This window comes from Ambystoma mexicanum, chromosome 9, assembly GCF_040938575.1.
Source record: "Ambystoma mexicanum isolate Mex_15411 chromosome 9, UKY_AmexF1_1, whole genome shotgun sequence".
Taxonomy (NCBI): domain Eukaryota; kingdom Metazoa; phylum Chordata; class Amphibia; order Caudata; family Ambystomatidae; genus Ambystoma; species Ambystoma mexicanum.
Genome location: NC_090931.1, coordinates 336,045,549 through 336,070,339, shown reverse-complemented (window position 1 = coordinate 336,070,339; position 24,791 = coordinate 336,045,549). Strand labels below are relative to the sequence as shown.

Sequence of the window (24,791 nt, the reverse complement as noted above, 5' to 3'; positions counted from 1 at the left end):
TTTTCAACTAAATTATTTTGTAACTGAAGTCTCGCATCTGCAACAAATTCTTGAATTTTTGGATTCCAAACTGTTAATCCTGACTAACGTAGAAGAAACCTTTAGCTTCTGTGAACTATTTAAGTACTCTGTGGTGCAACTCTGGGAATTCCTTACTTTAGTCTGTCACTTCTGCGGTCTCAAATTATAGCCCCACACTTTCCTAACACGCCATGCTGCTCTTCTAATGTCACGTGCTGCTCTTCTAATGTCACGTGTTGCTCTTGAGCTTGTCTGGGAGACTGCAGAACACCTGAGAACTTCACCCGGCACGCTGTCCCAACAGAATCCACATTGAAGAGCTGTATGTGTGCACACATGCACTGACATAATTCTGTGTCCTTTAATCTAAAGTTTAGTGAATCTGTGATCTTCGCTCAGGCAGACTACAAGGAAGGCTGGTAGAATGCACACACTGACAGTTAATGAGCGTGACACAGAAAATATATATTAATTGTATGGATCGCTGCCTTTTGCATGCAAAGCTAGTAATTACACCCGCGCTTGGTGTTGCATGTTACCAGTTAATGTCAGAAAAACGAAAGTTCTATCTGGCAACTACTTCAGGCATTGGTTGCATCCTAGCATATATACATGAACGTTCCTGCTCCTTGCTTTTTAAAAGAAAATGAATCTGCACTTAGCTTCCAGTTGCTGCTGTAGTTGGTACACCTTCAGTTACTTGTCTTTTCTTCTGCTTGACCTTGTCTTGGAAGTCCTTTTCTGTGTAAGTATTTTCTTATATTTCTCCAGCATTGGATCTTTCATGGATTCACATGCTTAGAATATTCCCCGTCGTCAGACTGGGACCCTCGGTACACATATAGCCTTTTCCTATAGGAAAATTTCCGACACTTTTGTGTCCTATCTACGTCCTTTTAGGACCCGCCTACGCATGCTCCGTAGGCCGTCCCAGTATAAGAGGCCCGCCCCCGTGGCTCCCCTTCAGATGTCAACCGTCTCCAAAGTAGTGGGATCTCCTCGCGTCATCTTACTATTTTGTACAAGGTTGTGTACTGGAGTTGGAGTTAGAGGACATTTTTCCTCCATGGCAGGAAAAGCGCTGTTCCGTCCATGCGCGACGTGCAGCTTGAAAAAAGTTTACGAGGGGGACGGACATATGGATTGTATATACTGCCTCCACCCTCATCATTCGGCTGATAACTGCGACATATGCAAAGGGTTTTCTCAAAAGACCCTCAAAGACCGAAATCGTCGGCTGGTGGCATGGCTGAATGATGGAGCGGGGGCATACCCCCCTTCGGAGGTAGGCTCCACACAATCGGCGAAAACATCACACCGCGCTGCCTCGTCGGAACCTCCGGCGAAGAAATCTCGACCGACGGAAAAAGAGTCATCTCGGAGTCATTCAGCTAGAGAGCCTCGTCGAAAAAATCGTCATCTTCATCAAAAGAGTATGACGAGGAAAGGCCGAAATCCTCCTCGGGCGATCACCATAGATCGACTTCGAGTCGAGTAAAGGCAGGCCAAGTGTGGAAAAGGCGGGACCGCCTCAACCACCTGCTAAGTCACCGTCGACGGCGGTCCAGTCATCGGCCACCCTGCCACTGACGCATGTGGTATCCACCGTCCCACCGTCAACTACTGCGACGGTGGCCTCGTCAACGGGGGTTCTACAGGAAGCCTGGAGGCCTGAAGTTTTTGATCCGATCCCCCTGGATACTTTACAGCAAGAACAGGCTGTGTCGCTGTCCTCGGGGGAGGACGAGAGCGGGAGAATAGCTGGCCCGGCAGACCTAGGGCTACGAGTGGTTGACAAGTCATCGACGAGGGGATCCGGTATACCGATATCTGCCCCTCTTCTCAATCCTCAATCTGTTTTGTCATTGGAAATTCTGTCCACGCTTCAGTCTTTGGTACAGTCGTTTGACCAGAGGCAAACCTCAGGCAAACCTGCCACAGTCACCCGTCGACGAGCCGGTCCCGTCCACCGACGCACTTACGCACGCCAATCTCAGCACTGGCACCCCAAGAGGAAGGTGAGCTGCCAGATTCGGAGTCTGACAGGGGAGCCATGTCGGATATCTCATCATCCCCCTCCAGGGATCCAACCTGGGAGTCGGAGGTGGAGTTAGAAACCCCAAGAAGCCCAGCTCACCCGTCCCCTCCGGACGACATTGCATCATTCCATTCTATGATGGAGAAGGCGTGTAAGGAATTTGGTTTGTCCTAGGAAGAACAGAAAAAGGACTCTTTTTTTTTTTTTTTTTTTGTTTTTTTTTTTTTTGTTCGACCACATGGGTAAGAGGAGGTCTGTGTTCTCAATACCAATACTATACCACGTGTGGAAGGAGGGGTTGCAGACAATGCGTCACCCCTTTTCGGAGCTGGCAGTGAAAGGACGCCTCGAGAAAGTTTAAGGCTCCAGAGTCTACCCCCAAGTGTTTATCCTCCCAACCAACGCCGGAATCGGTGGTGTCGGCGGCAGCGGCGAGGAAGGCGAAGGCCCAGCACAAGTGCACGACTCCACCTGAAAACGAAGCAAGACGCCAGGATGCCTTTGGCAAAAAAGTGCTCTCCGTGGGAGCAACCACAGTAAAAGCCGCAAACTCTCTGGCTATTGTAGCCAGATACGACAGAGAGATGTGGCACAGGCTAGCGCCGTTGCTGGATCATCTTCCGGAAGAGCATAGGAAGGCAGCGATGTTACTTGTCCGAGAGGGTGAGGAAGCCTCCAATCACGCAATAAACATCGCGGTGGACCTCGCTGAGTCAGGCTTCAAGCAAGTCAATAATGGGGTCGTATTACGACAGTCATGGCTTAAGTGTACCTACTTCAGACCAGAGGTACAATACAAAGTATTAGATATGCCTTTTGAGGGAGACCTTCTATTCGGAGAGAAGGTAGACGAGGCCCTAAAGGGAATGAAAGAGGACTCGGACACGGCACGTTCATTGGGTGCCCTCCAGAGTGGCCGAAGCTACAAGTGTTTTCGTCCCTTTAGAGAGGCTTCAGGTAATTCCAGATTCTGTGTCTGGAGACAGATCCTTTGGCAGGTCGGCTTACCCCTCCCAGGGATACAGGCATGCTTCCCAAACGGCAAACCGACGCCGGAACTTCCAGACGTCCAGGAAGAGACCATCCTATCCGCCGTCGTCGAGAGACAAGCAAAATAAAGATCAGCAGTGACAGACAACACACCGTTCTGGGGGGAAGAGTGTCAGCATATGTCGACGAATGGGAACGAATAACGACGGATCAATGGGTGCTGGACACTATAAGGAACGGGCACTCTCTACAATTCAAGCACAGCCCTCCGCACATTCCACCTGCGTTCACCGCTCATTCCCATCTGAGGATACTGCAACAAGAGGTAACTCTCATGTTAGCAAAGGGCGTGATAGAATTAGTTCCAACATCACAGAGAGGTCAAGGAGTCTACTCAAGATACTTCGTCGTAAAAAAGCCGAACGGCAAATGGCGTCCCATTTTAGACTTATGCGATCTCAACAAGTCTTTAAAGAGCCTAAAATTCAAAATGCTCACGCTGCAGGAAGTGATCCGCGCCGTTCAAGAAGGGGATTTTCTAGCGTCCCTGGATTTACAGGACACGTACTTCCATATTCCAATGTGTCGGAAACACAGGAAATTCCTGAGATTTGTAATAGGGCGGACTCACTACCAGTTCACGGTTCTTCCCTTTGGGCTCAAGACCTCCCCCAGAACGTTCACAAAATGCCTGGCCCCAGTAGCGGCCTGGCTAAGGAAGCAAGGCCACCACGTATACCCATACCTCGACGACTGGCTGGTAAGGGGATCCTCCCCAGGGTCGACCAACACAAGTTTGCAAGCCACCATGCAGCTTCTACAACAGCTGGGATTTGCCATAAACTTCGAAAAATCCTCTCTGCGGCCATCGAGAACGTTGGTGTTCCTGGGGGCACAGTTCAAGACCCAGTTAGGGCTAGTGAAGCCTTCTCTCGACAGAACTTCAAAACTCAATCAGCTGGTGAGCCGATTACGACAAACCAACAGGCTCTCAGTGAGGAAATACGTTTCGGTCCTAGGGGCCATGGCATCCTGCATCCATCTAGTGGCAAACTGTTGCCTATTCATGAGGCCAGTCCAGGAATTCCTTGCGGACCGATGGACGCAGGCCCAAGGATCATGGTCAGACAAGATAACCATCGACGACGACAAGCTGCTTCGGACCCTTCAGTGGTGGCAGAGTTTCCACAATCTGAACAACGGTGTACCCCTACAGGAACCGGAGTTTCAGCGAACCATAGTCACGGATGCGTCCCTAACCGGATGGGGAGCTCACATGGGTACTCTTCAAACGCAAGGTCGCTGGTCTCCAACGGAGTCACTCCTACACATAAACGTGTTAGAGCTCAGAGCAGTACGATGGGCCTTGAAGGCATTCCTACCACACATCAAGGGATCGCGAGTACGAGTACTGACCGACAATACGACGGCCATGTATTATTTGAGGAAACAAGGAGGGACGCGATCAAGAACTCTTTCCATAGAGGCCCAGAAAACATGGCATTGGGCATTAAAGCACGAGATTTCCATCGTGGCTCACCATCTCCCGGGAGTGAGGAATTCGCAAGCAGATTCTCTCAGCAGAAGCATGGCCCATATACACGAATGGGAAATGGACACAGTTCAGCTGATGAAAGTGTTCGAGAAATGGGGTCACCCCCCTCTGGACGCTTTCGCAACCAAGGACAACAAGAAATGCGAGCAATTCGCAAGCAGATGGCCTCAGGAGGGTTCCATGGGGGAGGCATTCTCCTTCCCATGGACGGACATGTTCCTTTGTGCTTTTCCTCCGTTCCCCCTCATACGGAGGACAGTACAGTGGATACGCAGATACAGTTGCCGGGTAATTCTAGTGGCTGGAACATCCAATAGCATTTCCGAGAGTCCCGAACCTACTATCCCGGGACAAAGGCACGGTGTGGCATCACGACCCGGACAGTCTCAACCTTGCAGCCTGGCTCCTGACTTTTCGGAGTTCGGTGCGTTAGACGTTTCGGAGGATTGTCAAAACATTCTGCAGGCGGCTCGAGCCCCTTCTACCAACAAATCTTACACCTATAAGTGGCGGAGGTTCTGTGAATGGTGTCGAGGACAGCAAGGCCTACAACCGTTGACGGTGACGCCGGAACAAGTTCTACCTTACCTGCTTCTCTTGGCGGAGAGGGGTTTATCCTTCACATCGATAAAGGTGCACCTGGCGGCCATCTCGAGGTTCACGAGGAAGAGACAGTCGTCTCCTCTATTCAGCGACAGACTTGTGAAACACTTCATGAGGGGTTTATTTCGAACTTTTCCCCCGGTAAAACGTTTCCCTCCAACTTGGAGTTTCAACACAGTGTTGGCAGGCTTAATGAAACCTCCCTTTGAGCCTATGGCCACGTCGGACATGAAATTCATATCGTGGAAGTTGGCATTCTTAATTGCTATCACATCAGCTAGGAGAATCTCGGAACTGCAAGCGCTGGTCGTAGACCCGCCATACTTAAGTTTCTTTAAGGACAAGGTGGTCCTGGCAACTAATCCTACGTTCGTCCCAAAAGTTCCGACAGTGTATCACAAACACTCGTCCATTGTTCTACCTACTTTCTTCGCGACCCCATCATCGGCAGCAGAAAAAGCTCTTCATACCTTGGACGTTAAGAGGGCTCTGAAATTTTACCTACATCGTACACAGGAACTCAGGTCTACTCGACAACTGTTCATCGCATATGGTCCGTCGACGAGGGGAAAAGCGATCTCTAAACAAGGATTGGCTCGATGGGTCTCATCGACGATTGCGTTGTGCCACTCCAAGGCCGGAAGGCCGCTGCAAGGGCATCCTAGAGCCCATTCTACAAGATCAACGTCCTCCTCAGCAGCATTATGGGCAGGAATTCCGCTAACGGATATATGCCAGGCTGCGGCATGGGCAGTGCCCCACACGTTTACCCTCCACTACTGCCTTGCCAGGCAGCATGCGGACGAGGTGCAGATGGGAAGAGCTGTCCTGCGCCATCTGTTTCAGTAAGGTAAGCTCCACGCTGTGGAGTCTGTTTTCTACCTTTTGATGACAGTATACTTTATGTGGGTAAGGTTATATGAGTAAACGTATTCCTGCTGTACATATGCATTGTGTATTATGGTGAGGGTATATTACATTACATTCTCACCGCCGTTTCAGGTGTTACTGCTATACAATCTATTCTAAGCATGTGAATCCATGAAAGATCCAATGCTGGAGAAGGGAATAGTTTCTTACCTGTAACTCCATTTCTCCAGCATTGGTATCTTTCATGGGTTCACATGCGCCCGCCAACCTCCCGGAATGCAATGTATTTGTGTGATAAGTTTAACCCTTCCTACTTTGGAGGAGCTGAAATCTGAAGGGGAGCCGCGGGGACGGGCCTCTTTATACTGGGACGGCCTACAGAGCATGCGTAGGCGGGTCCTAAAAGGACGTAGATAGGACACAAAAGTGTCGGAAGTTTTTCTATAGGAAAAGGCTATATATGTGTACCGAGGGTCCCAGTCTGACGACGGGGAATATTCTAAGCATGTGAATCCATGAAAGATACCAATGCTGGAGAAATGGAGTTAAGGTAAGAAACTATTCCCTTCTCTGGAGCTCTTAAAAACTGCGACCTTCTTTACCAAGTGTCTGAATGCAAGGTAGTTTAGAATTGTAGACCAGATTCCAAGCTACCTCACAGAGGCCAAGGGACCAATCAATACTAAGCTACTGCCTCCATCTTGAACTAGGATGACTCCTACAATGTTAGGGTTAAGGAAACTTTGATTTTAGCTATCATAAAGTAAATCAAAACAGCAATTCTGAATCGGTATGAATCAAGGCCTTACTTGCACCATACCCCTTCTCTAAACTGCCAAGGACCCTTCCTGGCTTGTAAGCTAAGGGGGAACCTGATAACCACACTGAAAAAAGAACTGGGTGCACTGCTTACTCCTGGACCTCTTCAGTTTACGCACACAACCTAGCAAGGACCACCATCTATCACCCCATGAGGTGGTACCTGGTCGGCTCATAAACGCACCCATATCCCCTGTCAGAAGAGCATCAAATGCCCATTTGTCTTCTGTGTCGGGTGACTGATTTGCTTGTACTTCACCGGTCACGCACTTGTGAAATATCTGTTAAGCGACATGCACTCTGTGTTGCCTAAAATGTCTGACGTTTGCACTCACTGAGTCCTATTTCTCCTTTTAGATGCTAGATGTCTGCACTTGGGACAGGGACATTGCTGCAGAACTCTAGTGCATTTACAGTAAGTAGACTTTATCGAATTTAACACTATGCAGCTTCTTACGAGGCAAGGGATTGTCGGTTTGCTTGTTGATTTGGCAGCACTTGATACGTTTTGCATGCATAGAAGCAAAACCTAACCTCAGCAGTGCTAAGAACAGATTCTTCTTTTGCAACCCACAACTTTTTCTTTGTAGGAGTTGTGATACTTGTAAGAAGGGGCATGTATTATCAAACTTTGCTAGTTGCATTGTCTTAATGAGCTGCTCTGAATTAAGACTTGTCTTTCAGAAACTGGCATTTGGTGCAAGTCATCGGAGAATCTGCATTGCAGTGCAGGTAAGCCACCCTTTAAACTAGTCTTGAGAGCTTGACACTACCATGCTAGTACCATCTAATGTTTCCCATCTTAAAGTTCTCCATTGAGATCTCTGTATGCCAGGGGGTAGCTTTCATCATCTTGGGATACTTGAACGAGCATAAAGTGGGGTGACTATGGACACTGACGAGGAAGCAATGGCTCGTCCTCGTTGACTGTCTTGAGACAGAGTAGAGCTGCTCTGGGACTTACCGTTAAGATGGTTGGGATTTGAGGCCATTAATTTCTTAGGCCATTGGGTGGTGCCAAATTTAGCACTGCAGTAAAAGTATGGGAAGATGTCATGAGGGGAAAAAAAGCTTATAGGTGTTGGTTATTTATCCACTCAAATGCTCACAGCCAAGCTAATCTATACAGTGAACATTTCCACCAACTCTTGGCTCCCAGTCTACTGGGATCTCTTCAAGGTAGCATATCAAGCCGTAACGTCTCTTGCACTCGAAGTGCAGGACTCTTTATTTCAAAGCCCTCTTCTGAGCGTTTACAGCTTCATTGGAGCTGTAAATGTGTTACTGGTGTAATGCAAATATTGTAAACAGGTCTGCCTTCAGCAACTTCCCGAAGTCCTGTTCAAAACCAACACTTTGGGTTTGTCTGGGCAGTAAGTGCTTAGGTAATCACGTTTTGCAACTGATGGCATTAATGGCCACTTAATTAAGCCAGGCTTACAGAATTAATGGCACTTAAGCCAGGACTACACAAGCCAAAACGGTTGGCATTGGCGGGTGGGACACAGCTTTCTGCTGTGTGCATTGGGCAATGGTCAAGCACTGCCAAGTAGAAGTTAATCTATAATGCTTGTTTTTTGCTTGTACGGTAGCATGTGCCTTTACATTTTTTCAGGTAACCTGAAATTGCTATTGAGGTAGCAATAGAAGTATTGAGGTCTATCCCGATGGAGCTTCATCCGTAGGTTCACGTCGTTGGAAATGCCTCATAGAGCAAACTTGTGGTTCGCTTTACCCACTTAATCCACCTGTTGGGCAAAAACTACCAAACATTGGGCCTCATTACGACCCTGCCGGTCCGGCAACAACAGTGGTGGTAAACCTGCCGCACAGTTGTTTCCGGACCGGCTGATTAAAAGTTCTGCAGGCGGGAGGTGTCACTCCCACCAGGTCAGACCTGGCAGGAGTAACACCACCTGCCTGCTGGCGGAAATGGAAACACCTGCTCCGTGTTAGACTGAACTGGTGGTTCCATTGTCCCCATCCCCATGGAGTCCTATGGGAATGGGGATTTACGGAATGCCACCTCTGGAATTACCAGTTCACCGGGGTTGTAATACCTCAGTGATTCCGGCAATCACAGAGGCGGAATGGTATTTCGGGTCCGGTGGCAGCCTGCCTGTTTTTAAGGCACAGTTAGCGCCGGACTCGTAATGAGGCCCATTGTCCTGCGTTGCCTTTGTGTTTAATACTAAGAGCTTTTTTAACTTTTCAGTTCAAATCAAGAGCATTGCAATGGAGAACACCATGAGCCCCTCGTTACAAAAACAGGGGTGTACTCCATATTCTATGCTTGGCAACCAAGGGAAGCTTAACCGTTTATTTTGTATGCTTGTTTTTACGGCAACATAATGCATCTACTTGCATATACCGCTTTGGTGCGAAATCGTACATTTCTTTTTTCATTGTAATTTCCAGATCCCACATTATGGTCTAGTTCCCTCGATAGAGGGTGAAGGTATAAACTAGGTCTATGTCTGCATGGATTGACCGCCTAAAGGTTGTGGCTTGATTTGTTTGCTATTGGTGTGATTGGCACTGTAGATTTGGCATGTTTGCTTTAAAGTTGCCCCATATGACCACCAACGTGCACTGAATGGTATCTGCACACACCAGCCGTTTACTGGTGAGGTCTTCATAAATCAGTGCTACAGCAACTCGGCACCTGGCATTGTTGGTTTAGAGGATTTTGGTGCCTCTCAAACCTGGTGTTTTTGCTGATACACGCAACACGCAAGCTAGACTCTTCACTGAGGTTCTGTCTGACTGGAACATTCAACAGAATCTATTGGTTTCATGGCAAGGTCAAGCAAGTTAAGGGTGTTTGTGGGGCGTGCTCTTCAGGGACTGGTGAGAATGTGTTATGGGCCTTGAATGGATTCAAAACTTCCTCCAAATAAGGGTCTGCTTTAAAACTGAGATTCCCGATCTGCAAGGCCTGTAGGGAGCAGAATGTATTTGCATTTTTTCCTTGGTGTACAGTTTCCATTTTGATGGCTGGATTTGTTGCTTTTGATTCTGCAAATCAAGCTAGTCTTTAGTTTCGTGTTTGAAGCCTTTGATGTGTTTATTGCACAGTTAAGATTGATCCTTTTAACGAAGATGCCGAGTGATCAGAAATGTGGGAGAACACCTTGTAATGGGTTTGGCGGCAGCGTGATGCAGTAGAATCCATTGGTAGGCGGGATAGGTGTACGTTTGCAGGACAGGGGAAGTGCTATGTATGGAGACGGCTAGAGGCCTGGGGGAGACCGAAGGAACAGACTGCAGTAGTCGAGGTTGCATTTTTTTCTTGTGTTGCAAGGAAGCTGTCAGTTCTATGGTAAGACATAAGGCAGTTGTCAGGATGTCGATTGGGGGAGGAAGGTAATGGAACATATAAGCACTTTTGGAACGGGTGGGACGTAATTTACATTACGGTTGGTTGGCATTTGGCTCACTACTTCTCTTCTAAAAGTGAGAAGGGCAGTATCATGAAGAGTGGGGATACCTGGAGAGTAGCAAGACATGGAACCATCTAAGTAGGTGGTTAGTTGCTGAATACACTTGTACACAGGAGCACGGTGTTTGATGGGTGTCATGTTTGGAAAGCTGTCCTCCGATCATGGTATAGAGAATTTTGAGCTTTGATACTGAAACCCAGTGGTTCCGCCGTCTCCTCCCATTTTTCCCCAGGGGCTCTGCAATGCACTGGCCACTCACTTTGCCACCAAAACTCAGGACATCCTGAACACCCTTGTTACTCATCCTCAACCCATCACACACCCCCTTGCCTCACTTCACCCTCCTTCTCCCCTGTCACACCTAGTTACAGAGTTTTCCGCTCCATGAAGGTCTCTCCTAAACGGGTTTCCCCTTGCTCATCCCGAACCATCAAGAACATTGGCTCTGGCTCTGTTGCCCGTACTCGCTGATTACTGCAATAAGACTTTTGCCACTGGATCTTCCCCCTCCCTCCTCCCTGAAGCACTCCCTTGTGACCACCCTCCTGAAAAAACCTTAAACAGACCCTACCTATCCTGCCAAATACCACCCTATTTCCACCTCCTGCCCTTCCTGTGGAAACTGCTGGAGAAGCTGGCCTTGTTCCAACTCAACTCGCACACTGAACTTGTTGGTCTCCACAATAATCAATGTGGATTCAGAGGCACAGAAAAAGCTCTTCTGAACACCTATGAAAAACTTCTCACCTCTCTGGACTGCTGTCTTCATGCTACTTGATCTCTCCTCTGCCTTTGACACAGGCAACATTTCCATCCTCATACAAAGGCTCCTTGCTATCTCTGAATGGGCACTGGACTGGCTGACATCCTTCCTAACTGACCCCTCATCCCAAGTCATCTTGAGCACCTTTTCTCCTTCTTTCTCCACCTGTGGTGTCCCCTTGGCTCTTAAAAATCTACCTTGCTCAGCTGGCACACCTAATCCCCCCCCCCCACTTCCACTGTTATGCAGACAACACACAACTCTTCCTGCTGACCCTCTTGCACCTTCCATCATCCATCTGACTGCCTATCTGCCATCCAGTCCTAGTGCACCTCCAACAATCTCTGCCTCAATGCTTGTGGGGGACCCCTGTTCCTCCCTTCACTATGGCCTTCCTCCATGGCCTATCCTCCTGCTCCTTCTGAAGCCAGAACCTCCCTCAACTCAGGACATTGCTGAGAAGACCCACTTTCAGCTCATCTCTACCGTTTCCCACCCCCGATCGCCCCTACCACCCCCAAGCCTCAATGTTACCCAAGCCCTGGTTCTCTCTAGGCTCGACTATTGCAATAGTCATCTCCTGAATCTACCTTCGTCCAATCTGTGACCCCCCCCCACGCTAATCCTGTATAGGGCAGCAAGGATTTGCGTTGTTTGCGCACAGCGGTACAGTTCACAAGACCGTAGCTAAATTGACCATTAGTCAAACAATCCAATGCAAATGCCTCCCCAAAAATACCCTTTTTGCTTTTGGCGGCACACCTCGTTGTGTGCCGCCGACTCCCTGCGACACCAGTTCCCTTCACTTACATGCTTGGGAATCTGCACTGCAGGTTCCTTTGTAGGATGTTCCCTTTTGCAAAAATGCTGAAAATGGGGAGCAGGGGACAAACCCCCGCTCCTCGTGTTCGTAAGAATGGTACAGGCCTTTTTGGTCTTTCGTACCTTCGTACAAATGGATAGTCTTTTTTTGATGTTTCCGGGCAGCAAGATTTATCCTTGGCCTTAAGGCCAGGCTCTCCATCTCTTCTGCCAAATGTGGCTCACAGTTTCTGCGCCGATTTTAAATTCAAATCCCTCTGAATCATTCTCAGGGCGGTCTTCAGCTTTAAGTACTCTACCTCTAGACCTCTACGTTCCTATGGCACCAACTTTGTGTGTAACAACGGAGATCAGGAGGTGGATCACTTTCCTCAGCTGGCTCCCTCCTATGGAACAGCCTCCCCCTTCCTCTGTGCCTTGAGCAGGACTTTAGTCCCGGAAGCTCCTCAAGACCTTCCCCTTTACTTCCTCCCCTCTGCTAATCTCAGTTGCTGTGATCGGTCCTGGGCCTTTATGCGTCCTCGGGGCGGGGGGGGAGGGGCCTGACCTCCCACACCCCAGCTTCCGTCTACCCTCAGCACTTGCCTCGGCACACCCTACGTCCTGGCGGTTCACACTAGCTCCTGGCCGTGTCGCATGCTTCATAGAATGCTCATCTGAGGCTCACACATGAGCATGGACACTCCAGCTATCCCCCTACTCTTTCTTGCTGTACTTGCACGTACTGAATACTCACAAGGCTTAGTAGGTTTGTCCTTTTTTCCTCCACTGTTTTAATTTTTTGTTTGTATTTTAATGTGTTTAACTCCCTTTGGCAGCTTTGAAACAGTTTTTACTTTCTGTGTAAGTGCCGCCTTACAAGTTAACAAATGCATCCCTTGCACTGCATTTGTTGCTGAATGCAATGGGTAGTGGTGTAATGGCCTGTGTTATTGTTGCATATCAGTTGAGTCACCTCTGCAACTAGCACTGCAGTGGGGTTTTGAGACTGTCCGTACTGCTGTCCTATTCAGGCCAAGCTGTAAAACCTGCTGTGCCTGTTGGTCATGGCCGTCCTGCATTGGGCACTGTATAGAATGTAGCTTATTAGGTTGAGTGCAATAGTCTTTAATGTGTTGGCATAAATGAGTCGCCCCTTGTAGCACTGCAGCAGTGCCACACCATTGAAAATGGCTGATTGGGGGGTGGGGTGGGGTTGGGGGTGGGGGTGGGGGGTGGGCCGGAGGTTCCTATATTTTTTAGCTTTTTATACTTTCCAGATCACCACTAAATGGATGATATGGGATGTGCCATGGATAACAGATTTGGATTGTCCAGGTTTGTACCAGAAAGACGTTTATAAATAGTGCTACTGTAATTCAAATGATGAAACCTACTGTTCAACTGCTGTGATTAGTATATGAACTGAAAGGCTATTCTGAGCAGAACTGCCTGCCTACATGTGCTTTATCAGTACCATGATGGGCGCATCATGTTCGGTTTCCTTTTTACAGATGACAATCGTGGTTGGGGATTTGGCTTGTAGTCAATGGATCTCTTGTTGGGTAAGCTGCTGGCAAAGCTATTTTGTGCTGGATAGTAATATATATGATGCAAAGTTGGAATTGTATAAGGTTTTATATGCTGCTGGACAGCATCGTCTCTTTGCACTCTGCTTCTTGCACTGAATGGTATCTGCACCCACTAGCCTTCCACTGGTGGTGTGTTCATTAATCTGTGCTATAATAACTCAGTATCTGACATCGTTGGTTTTCAGACCGTCTGTGTTTGTTAAATCCTGGTATTTCTACTGAGACAAGTATGTCATTACTCAATATGCAATTGTCTTTTTCTTAACCGTGCTATTGATCCGACTGTAATTGGCTGATTTCAGTGCATGAGTTTCTCCTTTGGAAAGTTAGTGTGCAGTCACTGTGGTTTTCATTCTTCCATTAATTATGAGCCGACGTCTGTCTATCCAATATGCATTTAGATGCAGATGCTACAACTGCAATAGTTACTCAAGGAATAGTAATACTTTCTCCACTGAACGTGCCATGCCTGCTTTTTATGCTGTGCCTCATGCCTGCAGCCTTGTGCACCTAACGTACTATGCCGGCAATACTTTTGCTTTTCTGCTAGAAATAAATCTGTTACCTGTTCTTTGGCGCCGTCATTTGGTGTTTCACACTTTGGTGTAGCCCGCTTGTTGCCCGAATGATGGACTCAATCTGCATGCCTAAACAATGCCCCCTCACTGCGTCTGTCAATCCATGGCCCAAAACTGTGGCTCCCACACATCCTTTACTCCCAACTAATATGGGGTGGCTGCATTAAAAGATTAAGCAAAATTGGTTGGCAGATTGGTCAGTAAGCAATTGCTGGCATGAACCAAACAAACCGCGTTCGACCCATAATGGCGGTAAATGTAATGTTATGCAACCTACTGTTGACTGCTAATTTCCTGCAGTGGTTATGGTTATATTGTAATCTCCTTCCTGTCAGGTACTGTTTTACCCTGCCTGTTACCTTGCTTGTTCAGGCTATGCCATTTCAATGGTCCCTTAAGAAGGTTGTGATGGCGGTGCTGCTACCCTTCTCAGTACATTACTTTCATTCTTTGCAGTGGCTGGATGAATAACTTCAGATGAGGCTTTGTAACAATTCAGGTAATTGGATTTTGTATACTTTCCTGTGCATATACCTTTTTCCAGCCATATTCGTGGATGTTATGCAAGCTTGTGGCCATTACCAAGGCTACCGTTTCTAGTCTGCTGTGAACATGACCATAGATTAAACCTACAGCAGATATTGTACTATGTAAATGGTATTGATCTGCTGTCGGACACTTCAAATTGACATGCTCTGTATATTTTTAAGGCGCTTATACAACAAGACATTGTTGCAAAGCGCCAGAAGGGAACAAGGGATACAAAGAAATGATGGAAACAGCTGTCCTACTAGGCCTTGTGACATTTGTAGTGTGCAAGTGCAGTGAAAAGAAGGTAAAGGGGGTGAGGAGGGTATTTGTTAGGGTCCCCTAGGGGGTGAAGGGGGTGCCTTGGCAGGCAATGGGTACATGGATAGGTGGAGACATCCCAGGGGAAGAGGGAGATTTACTGCCCCAACAGGTAAGGGGGTATGGGAGGACACCACCTGACTGGTGGGTGTGGGCCGTCCTCTGGGTGGCAGTTGGGCAGAGGCCAGGACCCTATTTGACTCTTGAGGGGCCAGGCTGGCAATCTGTGACAGAGGGGATGGTTAGCAAGGGGGGAAGAGAAGTCTTGAGTGGTTTGCAGAACTTGAGGTGGGCCAGTTCAAGACAGAGAAAGGGGAGACTTCCTAGGCGGAAGCAGCTGAGGAGAGGATCTGCCACCAGCTCTCTGCTTGGAGAAGCATCTGATCTTCAGAGTTGAGAGTTGGAGCCAGGATTGAAGGGATCTGGAAGCAGTATTTAGTAAGTTGCAAATAGTGTGGACCCAGGCCCCAGACAGCCTTGTGCGTGATGCAGATGGTCTTGATTTTGATCCTTTGCAACAACTGGGAGCCAGTCGAGAGATCTGAGCTGGAGATGCAGTCCCATGGCTTGAGGCCAAGTCTCACAGCCCTATTCTGGATTAGTTGGAAGAAGCAGGTTGAAGAAGAGGCCGTTCCAGGCCGGAGAGGACTGGAGCTTCGAGATTGTGCTTCTGGGGTAATGTGAGGCAAGGCAGAATGCCAAGGAGGTAAAGTTGCAAGTGGGCCTTGTGAGAAATGAGAGGAGAGGGGAGTTGAGTTCTGGCCTCATTGGAAGGAGAGGGTGGTGAGCCCATACAGGGTACTGGAGGTAAACTGGGAGCAGGTGTCCCAAGAGGCAGGATTAGTTTTACTTGCATGGACCAAGATAATTGGCGGTGCACCAAGACTGAAAAGCAGATATGCAGTCTGGGAAGAGGGAGCCTTGAGGAAGAGGGGTGCGCCATTGGAAATGAGAGAAGGCAGAGATTGGGTGAGCAAGAGGTGCTAGGTAGAGGTTGTCAAGCGAAGGCGAGAGAATAGAGCCTTAGGGAACACCACAAGTAGACAGAGTTCTGGAGAAGGAACTCCAGAGCACCTGGGAGTGGCGGTCAGGAAGGAGGTTAACCAATCCACTGCCCGTTCTTGGATACAAAGTGTATCTTGGAGCTGCTTTGAGGATAGAATGGTTGGTATTGTAAATGAGTGGCAACAGGAGTTGATTTGCGAGTAATTATTCACTTGTGGTCAGAGCAGTTTCCGTGCCTCTTGATGCTTGGAATCCAGATTGATGGTCATGTAAACAACCAGCAAGCTCTGTGTGTTAGGTCATTTGGGGGACGACAAACCTCTCCATGTGTTTCCTGCGGAAGGGTTTAGTAGAGGGTGGTAGTTGGCCAGACACAGGTCGGCAGAAGGCTTTTGGGGTGCACAAGGTGTTCTTGAGGGAAGAAGAGAAAGGACCAGATGCTAGTGGTTGCTGGAGCCAAGGGAGATGCTCTTAATGATGCTGGAGGAACAAGGGGACACTTGCTTGGATGAGGCCTTCATAGAGCAGACTACTCTAGAGCTCTTCCGTTCTGATAGAAGTGGGGGTGGAAGAGATGCCAGGGGAGGAAGAGGCACCGGGGGGAGGGGAGGAAGAGGTCGGAATGTCCTGAGGTTTGGAGGAGAAATGGGTGGCCATTGCAGTACAGAGGGCCAGAGAAGGAAGAGGTGAGGTGGAGACTGCAGATGGATTGTCTAGTTCCTTGTGTATTTTGAAGAGTTCAGCTGCATTAGAGACCCCAGAGATACTGGCCTGGATGTGTACCCTCTTCCTGGAGTGGATAGACTGTATTGCCTTTGGAGTAGGCGACGGGCCATATTGTCAGGGGATTGAGCCCGAGGTCTGCCACTTTCAGCAACTCTGCACTTGAGTTTGAGTGGCTAGATCAGAGTCGTACCAGCTCTTATGCTTGGAGGCAGATTTCAGGTGTATCCTCCTGACTGGGGGCAAGTGTTAATGATAGCAAGTTTAAGATTGGCACTGATAGTCTGTGGGGATGAAGGTGGAGGCAAATGCAGCAGCTGACACCTGTTTTATCAGACAGATGTGAAAGAGGCTGGCATGTACTTATGGAAGCCACTTGTGAATGCCATAATAACAATTTTTTCTTTTTTTTTAGCCTGTGGTGCAACTGCCGTTTATCCCATTAGGATGAAAATAATGTAGGTGCCTGAAGATGTTGGACCTTCTGCAACCTACATTTGAAGGAGCCTTTCAATCATGTTAAGCTTTGGTCTGTTAAGTTGTGGTCATTTCAAAGAGGGCTTGCTTGGCTCTAAAATCTATAGCCCTTAACGATATGACCAACAAATGACGCCCTCTGCAGGATTCCGTGGACACACGTATACTTCAGTCTATTCCAGAGGGGACAACAATTGGGGTTACTCCTATAGAACTTGAGCATTGGTATTGACATGGTTAGTACAACTTGGTTTAGTACAACTCCTAGTTTAACAAAATCCCACCATGCCTTGAGTTTCCTTGTTGCTAGCCTTTAGAAAGGGGAAGAGGCAGTGAATATCTTGTAATTGTTCAGATGTTTTGGGCTGATGGTATGTTTGTTTGTTTGTTTGTTTATTTATTTATTGTGCGCACCAGACCCTAGGGTAGCAGGGCGCAAGAGAACAAGGAGGTTTACAGCTTAGTTAACGTTTACAGGTTACAGATTAGTTAACGTTACAGGTTACAGGCATAGTGGACATTTCGAATCTGCAGGGTAGGGCAAGTGCAAGTGCAGATAAGGCGTAGCTAAACAGTCAAATCTATGGCGATCAAACAGTAAAAGCAGGTTAGTACAAACATTATAAGAAGACGTTACGTATAAAGTGACATACGCTATGTCGCATTCTCAATAAGCCATTTTATGGTGTTCTTTCTGAAGTTATTGAAGGTTTGGTCAGATCTGAGTGCAAGGGGTAGGGAGTTCCATAACTGTGCTGCCTTAACTGGGAAGCTGGAACCTCCAATGGTGGCTAGTTTGAATCTGGGCACTAGGAGGCAGTTGGGGCTGGCTGTCCTTGTGAGTCTCGTTGGATTTTTCCTGTTGAAGCGTTCTGAGAGGTATCGGGGAGCTTTGTTGTTTAGGCATTTGTGGATAAGGGACGCAGATTTAAGGTTGATTTTTTCTTGGGTGGAAAGCCATTTGTGTTTTCGTCTTATTTCTGAAATGTGTGCACTTCTGGGGATACTTAGGGCCGCTCTAAGTGCATTGTTTTGGAGCACTTGGATTCTGTGGATGATTTGTTTGGTAGTCCCTATGTAGAGGGCGTTGCAATAATCTAGTTTCGATAAAATGAGGGCTCTAGCTAGATTAAGACAGCTGTCCTCTGAAAGGAATGGTTTCCCAGCTCGTATTAACTTGCATGTATAGGCAGTGGATGATGACAGTGAGTTCACCTGTTTGGTGAAAGATAGTGTCGCATCAAGGTAAAAACCTAGGGTTTTTACTTCTCTGGCGACCTTGATAGTGTTGCCATCGATGATGAAGGCGGAGTAGTTTTGGTTAAGTTTGGAGATACGGGCTGCCGTGCCCAGGATGATGAGCTCTGTTTTGTCATCGTTCAAGCATAGGCCATGGTTGGCCATCCATGCCTGAACGATGCTGTAGACTCTATTCACCAGAGCCAGATCTTCGACGTAATCCCCAGTAAGTGGTAAGAGAATCTGAGTATCATCTGCATAGTTAGTGTAGGTGATACCCAGATTATCAAGATCGTCAAAGAGTGGCTTGGTGAAGATGTTATAGAGTGTCGGCGAGACGCAGGATCCCTGGGGCACTCCGCAGGTGATTGGGATAGGGTCTGCTGCCGCTGCGGGGGAGAACACCCTCATGGTCCTGTCACTAAGAAATGATTGAATCCAGACTATAGCCTCCTCTGAGAAGTGGGCAGCCGAGTCCAAGTGATTACATAGGACTTTATGGTCCACCAGATCAAAGGCGGCTGAGAGGTCTAGAAGGAGGAGGAGAGCTAGTTTTCCCTCGTCTCTGAGTGAATCTATTTGGGCTTTTAGGTCGATAAGGGCAGTCTCTGTGCCGTGTTGCGGACGGAAACCGGATTGGCGGGTGCCGAGGAGATGGTTCATCTCAAGGAAGTTCTGGATTTGGGTGTATGCTACCTTGTCTAATATTTTTAGTAGGAAGGGAACCGTGGTGATGGGCCTGTAGTTAGTAGGAATGTTGGGGTCCAATGTTTGCTTTTTTAGGAGGGGGAGTACCCAAGATTCCTTTAGATTGCGGGGGATGGTGCCCGTAGTAAAGGAGGCATTGATAAGTTTTGTGATAAAGGGGGCTAAATCCCTAGCCGCATCCTTGATCAGTTGTGCGGGGCATTGGTCGCCTTTGCAATTAGAAGGTTTGAGAGTCAAAATGGTCTTCTCTACCTCAATTACTGAGACCTTGGAGAAACGGAATTGGGTGGATTCTGGGTTGTTGGATGAGGGAATTTTGACTATCAGAGGTTGAGTTGGCAGAGAGGCTTTCTTTAGGGCAATTTTTGTTTGGAGGTTGGATACTTTGTTGGTTAGTGCCAGTTGTATGTCTGTGCACCAAGTTTTGTCTTTGATGGAGTCATCCTGTACTGTGATAGGAGTTTCCAATTCCTTTAGGATGGAGAATAGCTCCTTCATGCTGGAGTTGGATTGGGAGATCCTATTATTATAGGTTTCTTGTTTGGCCAGGATGATGTCTCTTTTGTATTGCGAGGAGATGTTAATTAGGTTAGTTTTATTTTCAGCGGTCGGATGTCGGTTCCAAGCTGTTTCGCATTTTCTCTTCTGTAGTCTTAGGTTTTTTAGGTGGGGTGTAAACCATGAGTTCAAATGCTTTTTGGGTTTACTGATCCGAAGTTTAAATGGAGCAATACTGTCAAGAGCAGAGCACATGGCTGCGTTGAATGCATCCACTAGGATGCCTGGGTCGGAGTGGTCAGGTAGGGAATTTAGTTTGGGTAGGATGTGGGGCAGAATATTGTCGGCTGTGATGTTTTTCTTGTTTCTCGTTAAGGTGGGTGTGGCTGGCGTGGGTGTTAAGACTGTGGGTCTTTTGGTGTTGAGGGTGAAAGAGATAAGGTAATGGTCAGACCATATTTGGGGGGTGATGGCTGTTATAGAGGGGTAGCAGTTGTGACTGGCAATCCAGTCTAGTGTTCTTCCCTTGATATGTGTGGAAGTATTCACGAGCTGCGTGAAGCCTAGCACTGACAGAGTATTGCCTGTGGCAGTAGCATGATGGTCGTTGATATCGTTGAGCCCTAGATTGAAATCTCCTAGTACTAGTGTTTGGGAGGATTCTTTTAGCTTCTCAGAGATAACAGTGGTGATGTCTTCAGTGAAGGTGCTGACGGGGCCAGGGGGTCTATAGATAAGGTGGATATTTAGTGTTTGGGAGTTTGCAGTCGGTAATTTGATAGAGAGAAGCTCGCAGGATTTGAGGGAGGGTGTGGGTGTGATTCTCATAGAGAGATTAGATTTGGCGATAATTGCAATTCCTCCACCGCGCGAGTCTGGTCTGTCAGCTCTGAGAATGGTATAATTCTCTGGGACTGCCAGAGTGAGAGCCGGACCTGCTGCATCGTGGAGCCAAGATTCAGTAATGGCAATGAAGTCAAGGCTATTATCCCGTATGATATCTGCTATGTCAGTGGCATGGGCGACTAATGATCTGGCATTGATTAGAGCAGCTTTTAGTTCAGGTTCTAGCTGTGCTGTGAGCGGAGGTTTGGCTATAAGTTTATTGATTTTATGGTGTGGTTGGTGTCTGAGAGGGGCGGTGATTACCAGTGGTCGGCATATTTTGGGTCGGAGGTGTTCTAGGTTAATGTTATATTTAGTAATAGGTTCGAATATTTTAGGTAGTCGAGCCCGGAGTCTAAGCTTCCTTTGTTCTAAGTTGCAGGGTTTAGAGATGAGTTGTATGTGGGCACCAAGGCCCTCTGTAGGCAGAACTGTAGGCATGGTCGTGTAGATGATGGTAAGGATAATTGTCAGTTTGGAGAATTGTGCAAGGTGAACTGGGTTGGGCATGTGGAAGTACATACTGTTACTACTAGCTGAGCTAGGTGGGCTGGAATTAGTTGCCGTGGATGGATACGGGGCAGAGTTGGCAGAGTACAGTTCACAAATACTTAGCGAGATTAATGCAGCAGTGACGTACTAGTCTGAGAGTGGCAGTCAGATATTGGGCTAAGTGCGACGGTCAGATGTAGGTCTAAATCCTGTACAATTTCTGTATTTGTACTTTGCCTTTATGCATATTACTTTCTGGTATAGGCTTTTCCACTAATCATTGGTTCTTGTTTCACTGATGCAAAACAGATTTCAGGTGTTTGTCTGGAGGTACATCACATTACATTGACAACTTGATGTTAATTCTACTCAATAATAAAATGGCTAAACCCATGTTTGCTGTACATGATGGGACAGTTTGGATGTCTTTATTTTTGCTCCATTTGTAGATGTTTTCTACGGGTTTGTGATGGCCAAAATTAAATTTTAGCTGGGCAAGGTATTGGCCTGGTTTGTGGTGTCCAAGAGTCGCTGGTCTCACTAAATGCATAAGTTACAATAGCTCTAATGTCAGCTGTAGATAGTGCAAGCATTGGAGAAGCATTGGAGAAGCATTTGTGAATGGCATTGAGAGGAGCTGTAGTAATTCCTCTCCTTTAACAAAGTGTAAAGGGAACCGGATGTGGGTTGTTTGACCTAACTTGGCCTACTGCCCTTTTGACCTAATTCAATTTGACCTACTGCGGAGGGATACCCCTGCAACCCCCTCTAATGCGGGGAAGCCCCCCCCCCGCACCCACTTACTCCCCCCCATTTCAACCTATTCCCTTCCTCACAACTATTTCTTTAAAGTACCATCTAACCCACTGAATAAGGTCAAAGATGCAGTCAAATGGGATTGGGTCAAATTGGATAATACCAAGGGAGCCCATAGAATGGTAGCGGGAGATTACCAGGTTCTCCTACCCACGAGCCCTTTAACTTGGTCTGAGAACATTTTATATTTCTCTGGTGGCAGAAGATTGACCCATTTTAGCAGGATTTGGGCCTCCTTCATGGGAGCAAGGGTGCACCTGCTGTGAAGCTGGAACACGAAGATGAATGCAGAATGAAGCCCTAAATCCCTAGCTGATGTGTTGGGGACTCACACGGGCTAGGACTACTGATTAGCAAGGGGGGGTGGGGTGAAGGTATCTAGATGGGATTTCTGCCAATTCAGCAGTGGTCAAGCAAGAAATTGGATCTGGGCAGCTACCAGCTGCTGGGATGGATGAACCATAGATTAACTACAGTGAAGGACTGGGATGAATCCAATTAAGTTAACTCCATCCTGGCCTCTTGCCCCACTCTCAAGCGCATAATATTGACATTACTTTCCTTTATAACCTATACATTTATGGTTTTGTAGCGACACAGACCTTAGGAAACTTGCATAATATCCATGAAATGGGAAAGCTGTGATGGGTACAGTTAAGTTACCTTGTGTCCCAGTTTGTAAAGTTGGCAGCAGGCTACATCTTTCCCGATGCCATCTGATGGCATCTTTAGTTTTAGACCAATGTGTAAAGAGGTGGAAAAGCAAGATCATTTATTGGTAGAGCTGAGACAGGGTTTGCTCTTGCGAGCCAAATGAACTGTCATGGCAAAAGCGTAGCGGTCTGCCTGGCCTAACACTTGCTTGGTAGGCTTCCTCCCTACCTGTACTGTATGTACTGTAAGTGGTTATAATTTATGGGGTAACATCAAAATTGTAAACGTTTGTATGAGGCGTTCTCTCCAGATAGTTGGAGCACTGTTAGTAATGTATGAATCCTGGAAGGTGGATTTGAGTCCTGGTTTTCCCAATCTAGAGAGCAGGTAGTGTATTCAATCTTCAGCAATAGAAACCACTAAATACTTATGTAAGATTTATGCAATAAAATCCACAAATTGAGGCGAATACGTTGGCGCATAGACTAGTCCAATGAAATCACTAATTTTGGTTAAGGCAATCTGAGATATGCCGGGCTTGCATGCCCCTGCACCAATCTACCTGACCTACCTTTCGGGATGTGTACTTACCGACCTTATGTTACATCACCCTTTGGTGTCCATGTCTTGCACCACACTCTGCTTGTATTCCTTGAGATAACTTTCATTCCCCTGTTAACCTTTGTGTGATCTGCTTATACCTTACACCCATATTGCTAGGTCACCAACTACTTGCCACTCACCCCCTTTATTGCACAATATACTAACCCACTCCTTACCTTCGCCATCAGTTGGCTCACAGGTAGATATTAGACATGTGCTGCACATGGAATAACTAAAGAGCAGTTGTACTGCACTTGGTATTAGTTCAGCACACTAGAAGTTTGTTGGTTTACACTTGGAGGCAATTGTGTCGATTGGTGTATTGAGTATGTCTAGCACTTTTTATGTACCTGAACTGTGAAGGCTGGATGTTGAATTGCACCTATAAGTAATTGTGTGGGCGGCACATGTATTGCACTTGGATGGAATTGGGTTGGCTGGCTCATGCATTACACATCGTATTTTGTTTATTTGTAAAGCGCACCAAGCCCTGAGGCATCTGGGCGCATTTCTTAGTGTTACATATATGCATTAGTGATACATACTTTCTCCAGCATTGGATCTTTCATGGATTCACATGTTTGGATTCACATGCGTAGAATATTCCCTGTCGTCCGGCTGGGAATCCTCGGTAAGTTATATAGACATTTTCCATAGGACAAATTACGACACTTGTGTCCTATCTACGTCGTTTTGGGCCGCGCACGCCGGCGCCACTAGGACGTAGGGGTATATATAGCTCCGCCCCTGCGGCTCCCTCAGATTTCAACCGTCTTCCAAAGTGGTGGGATTAGCTCGCGTATCTGCTATTTGGTTAGGTTGTACTTTCTACTTCTGCGACTGGTTGTTCTTCTCAAGAGAATGTCTAGAAAGGCGTTGTTTCGTCCGTGTGCTACGTGCGGTCTTAAAAAGGTGTACGAAGGGGATGGTCATATGGACTGCATTTACTGCCTTCATCCTCACCACACGGCGGACACTTGCGAAATCTGTCGGGGTTTCTCCCAGAAAACCATCAAAGATTGAAAAAGACGCCTGGTCGATTGGCTCAATGGCGGAGCGGGTGCGTACCCGGCCTCGGAGGTGGGCTCCACGGCCTCAAAAAGTAAGTCGGAACCCCCGACGAAGAAGGCACGTGCTGCCGAAAAACGAACCTCTGAGTCGACCGAAAAACGATCTTCGGAGAAACATTCGAAGGCCTCCTCTTCACACAAGACGTCGTCTTCCTCATCTAAAAAGGAGAGAGAAAAGAGCCATCTAAATCCTCCTCAGGAGACCGTCATAAGTCTACCTTGAGTCGAGAGGCCGCGGCAAGTCAGCCCCAAAAGCGGCGGGAACACCTCAAGGCCCTGCGCCACTGGCTTCGCCGACGACCCGCTCGTCGACGCCTACATCATCGGCAGCTCCTCCCGCATGTCAGACTGCGGCGGTAGGAAACCTATCGTCGACGGTCGTCCCGTCGATGGGATGGCAACCGGAGGTTTTCGATCCTGTCCTGCCGGAGGCCCCGCTTCAACCAGAGGCGGCTTTCTCCATCTCGTCTGCTGACGAACGCAACACGGTCACACGCCCAACCAATCTGGGGCTGCAGCCGACCAGCGCGATGTCGCTCTTAGGTGTGGGTTCCATCCCTACAACCTCATCATTACTGAACTCCCAGGCGGTTCTGTCCTTGGAGGTGCTAAATACGCTACAGAAGCTATTACAGCGTTTGGACACACAAATACCCCAGCATAGGGCCCCAACACGGATACAGTCTATGCCATTAGTCG

General features: G+C 47.7%; 4 non-coding genes across 4 annotated transcripts; all 4 read left to right on the top strand.

Moving 5' to 3' along the window:
- Nucleotides 1–7,389: 7,389 nt before the first annotated feature.
- On the top strand, nucleotides 7,390–7,515 carry LOC138490608 (small nucleolar RNA SNORA40). Its single transcript, XR_011275548.1, has one exon. It is a non-coding gene; the product is annotated as a small nucleolar RNA SNORA40 (small nucleolar RNA).
- Nucleotides 7,516–8,547: 1,032 nt separating this feature from the next.
- LOC138490605 (small nucleolar RNA SNORA18) lies at nucleotides 8,548–8,671 on the top strand. The gene has a single exon (XR_011275545.1). It is a non-coding gene; the product is annotated as a small nucleolar RNA SNORA18 (small nucleolar RNA).
- Nucleotides 8,672–9,484: 813 nt separating this feature from the next.
- LOC138490595 (small nucleolar RNA SNORA8) lies at nucleotides 9,485–9,624 on the top strand. Its single transcript, XR_011275536.1, has one exon. It is a non-coding gene; the product is annotated as a small nucleolar RNA SNORA8 (small nucleolar RNA).
- Nucleotides 9,625–13,583: 3,959 nt separating this feature from the next.
- On the top strand, nucleotides 13,584–13,724 carry LOC138490593 (small nucleolar RNA SNORA8). Its single transcript, XR_011275535.1, has one exon. It is a non-coding gene; the product is annotated as a small nucleolar RNA SNORA8 (small nucleolar RNA).
- The last annotated feature ends 11,067 nt before the right edge of the window (nucleotides 13,725–24,791 follow it).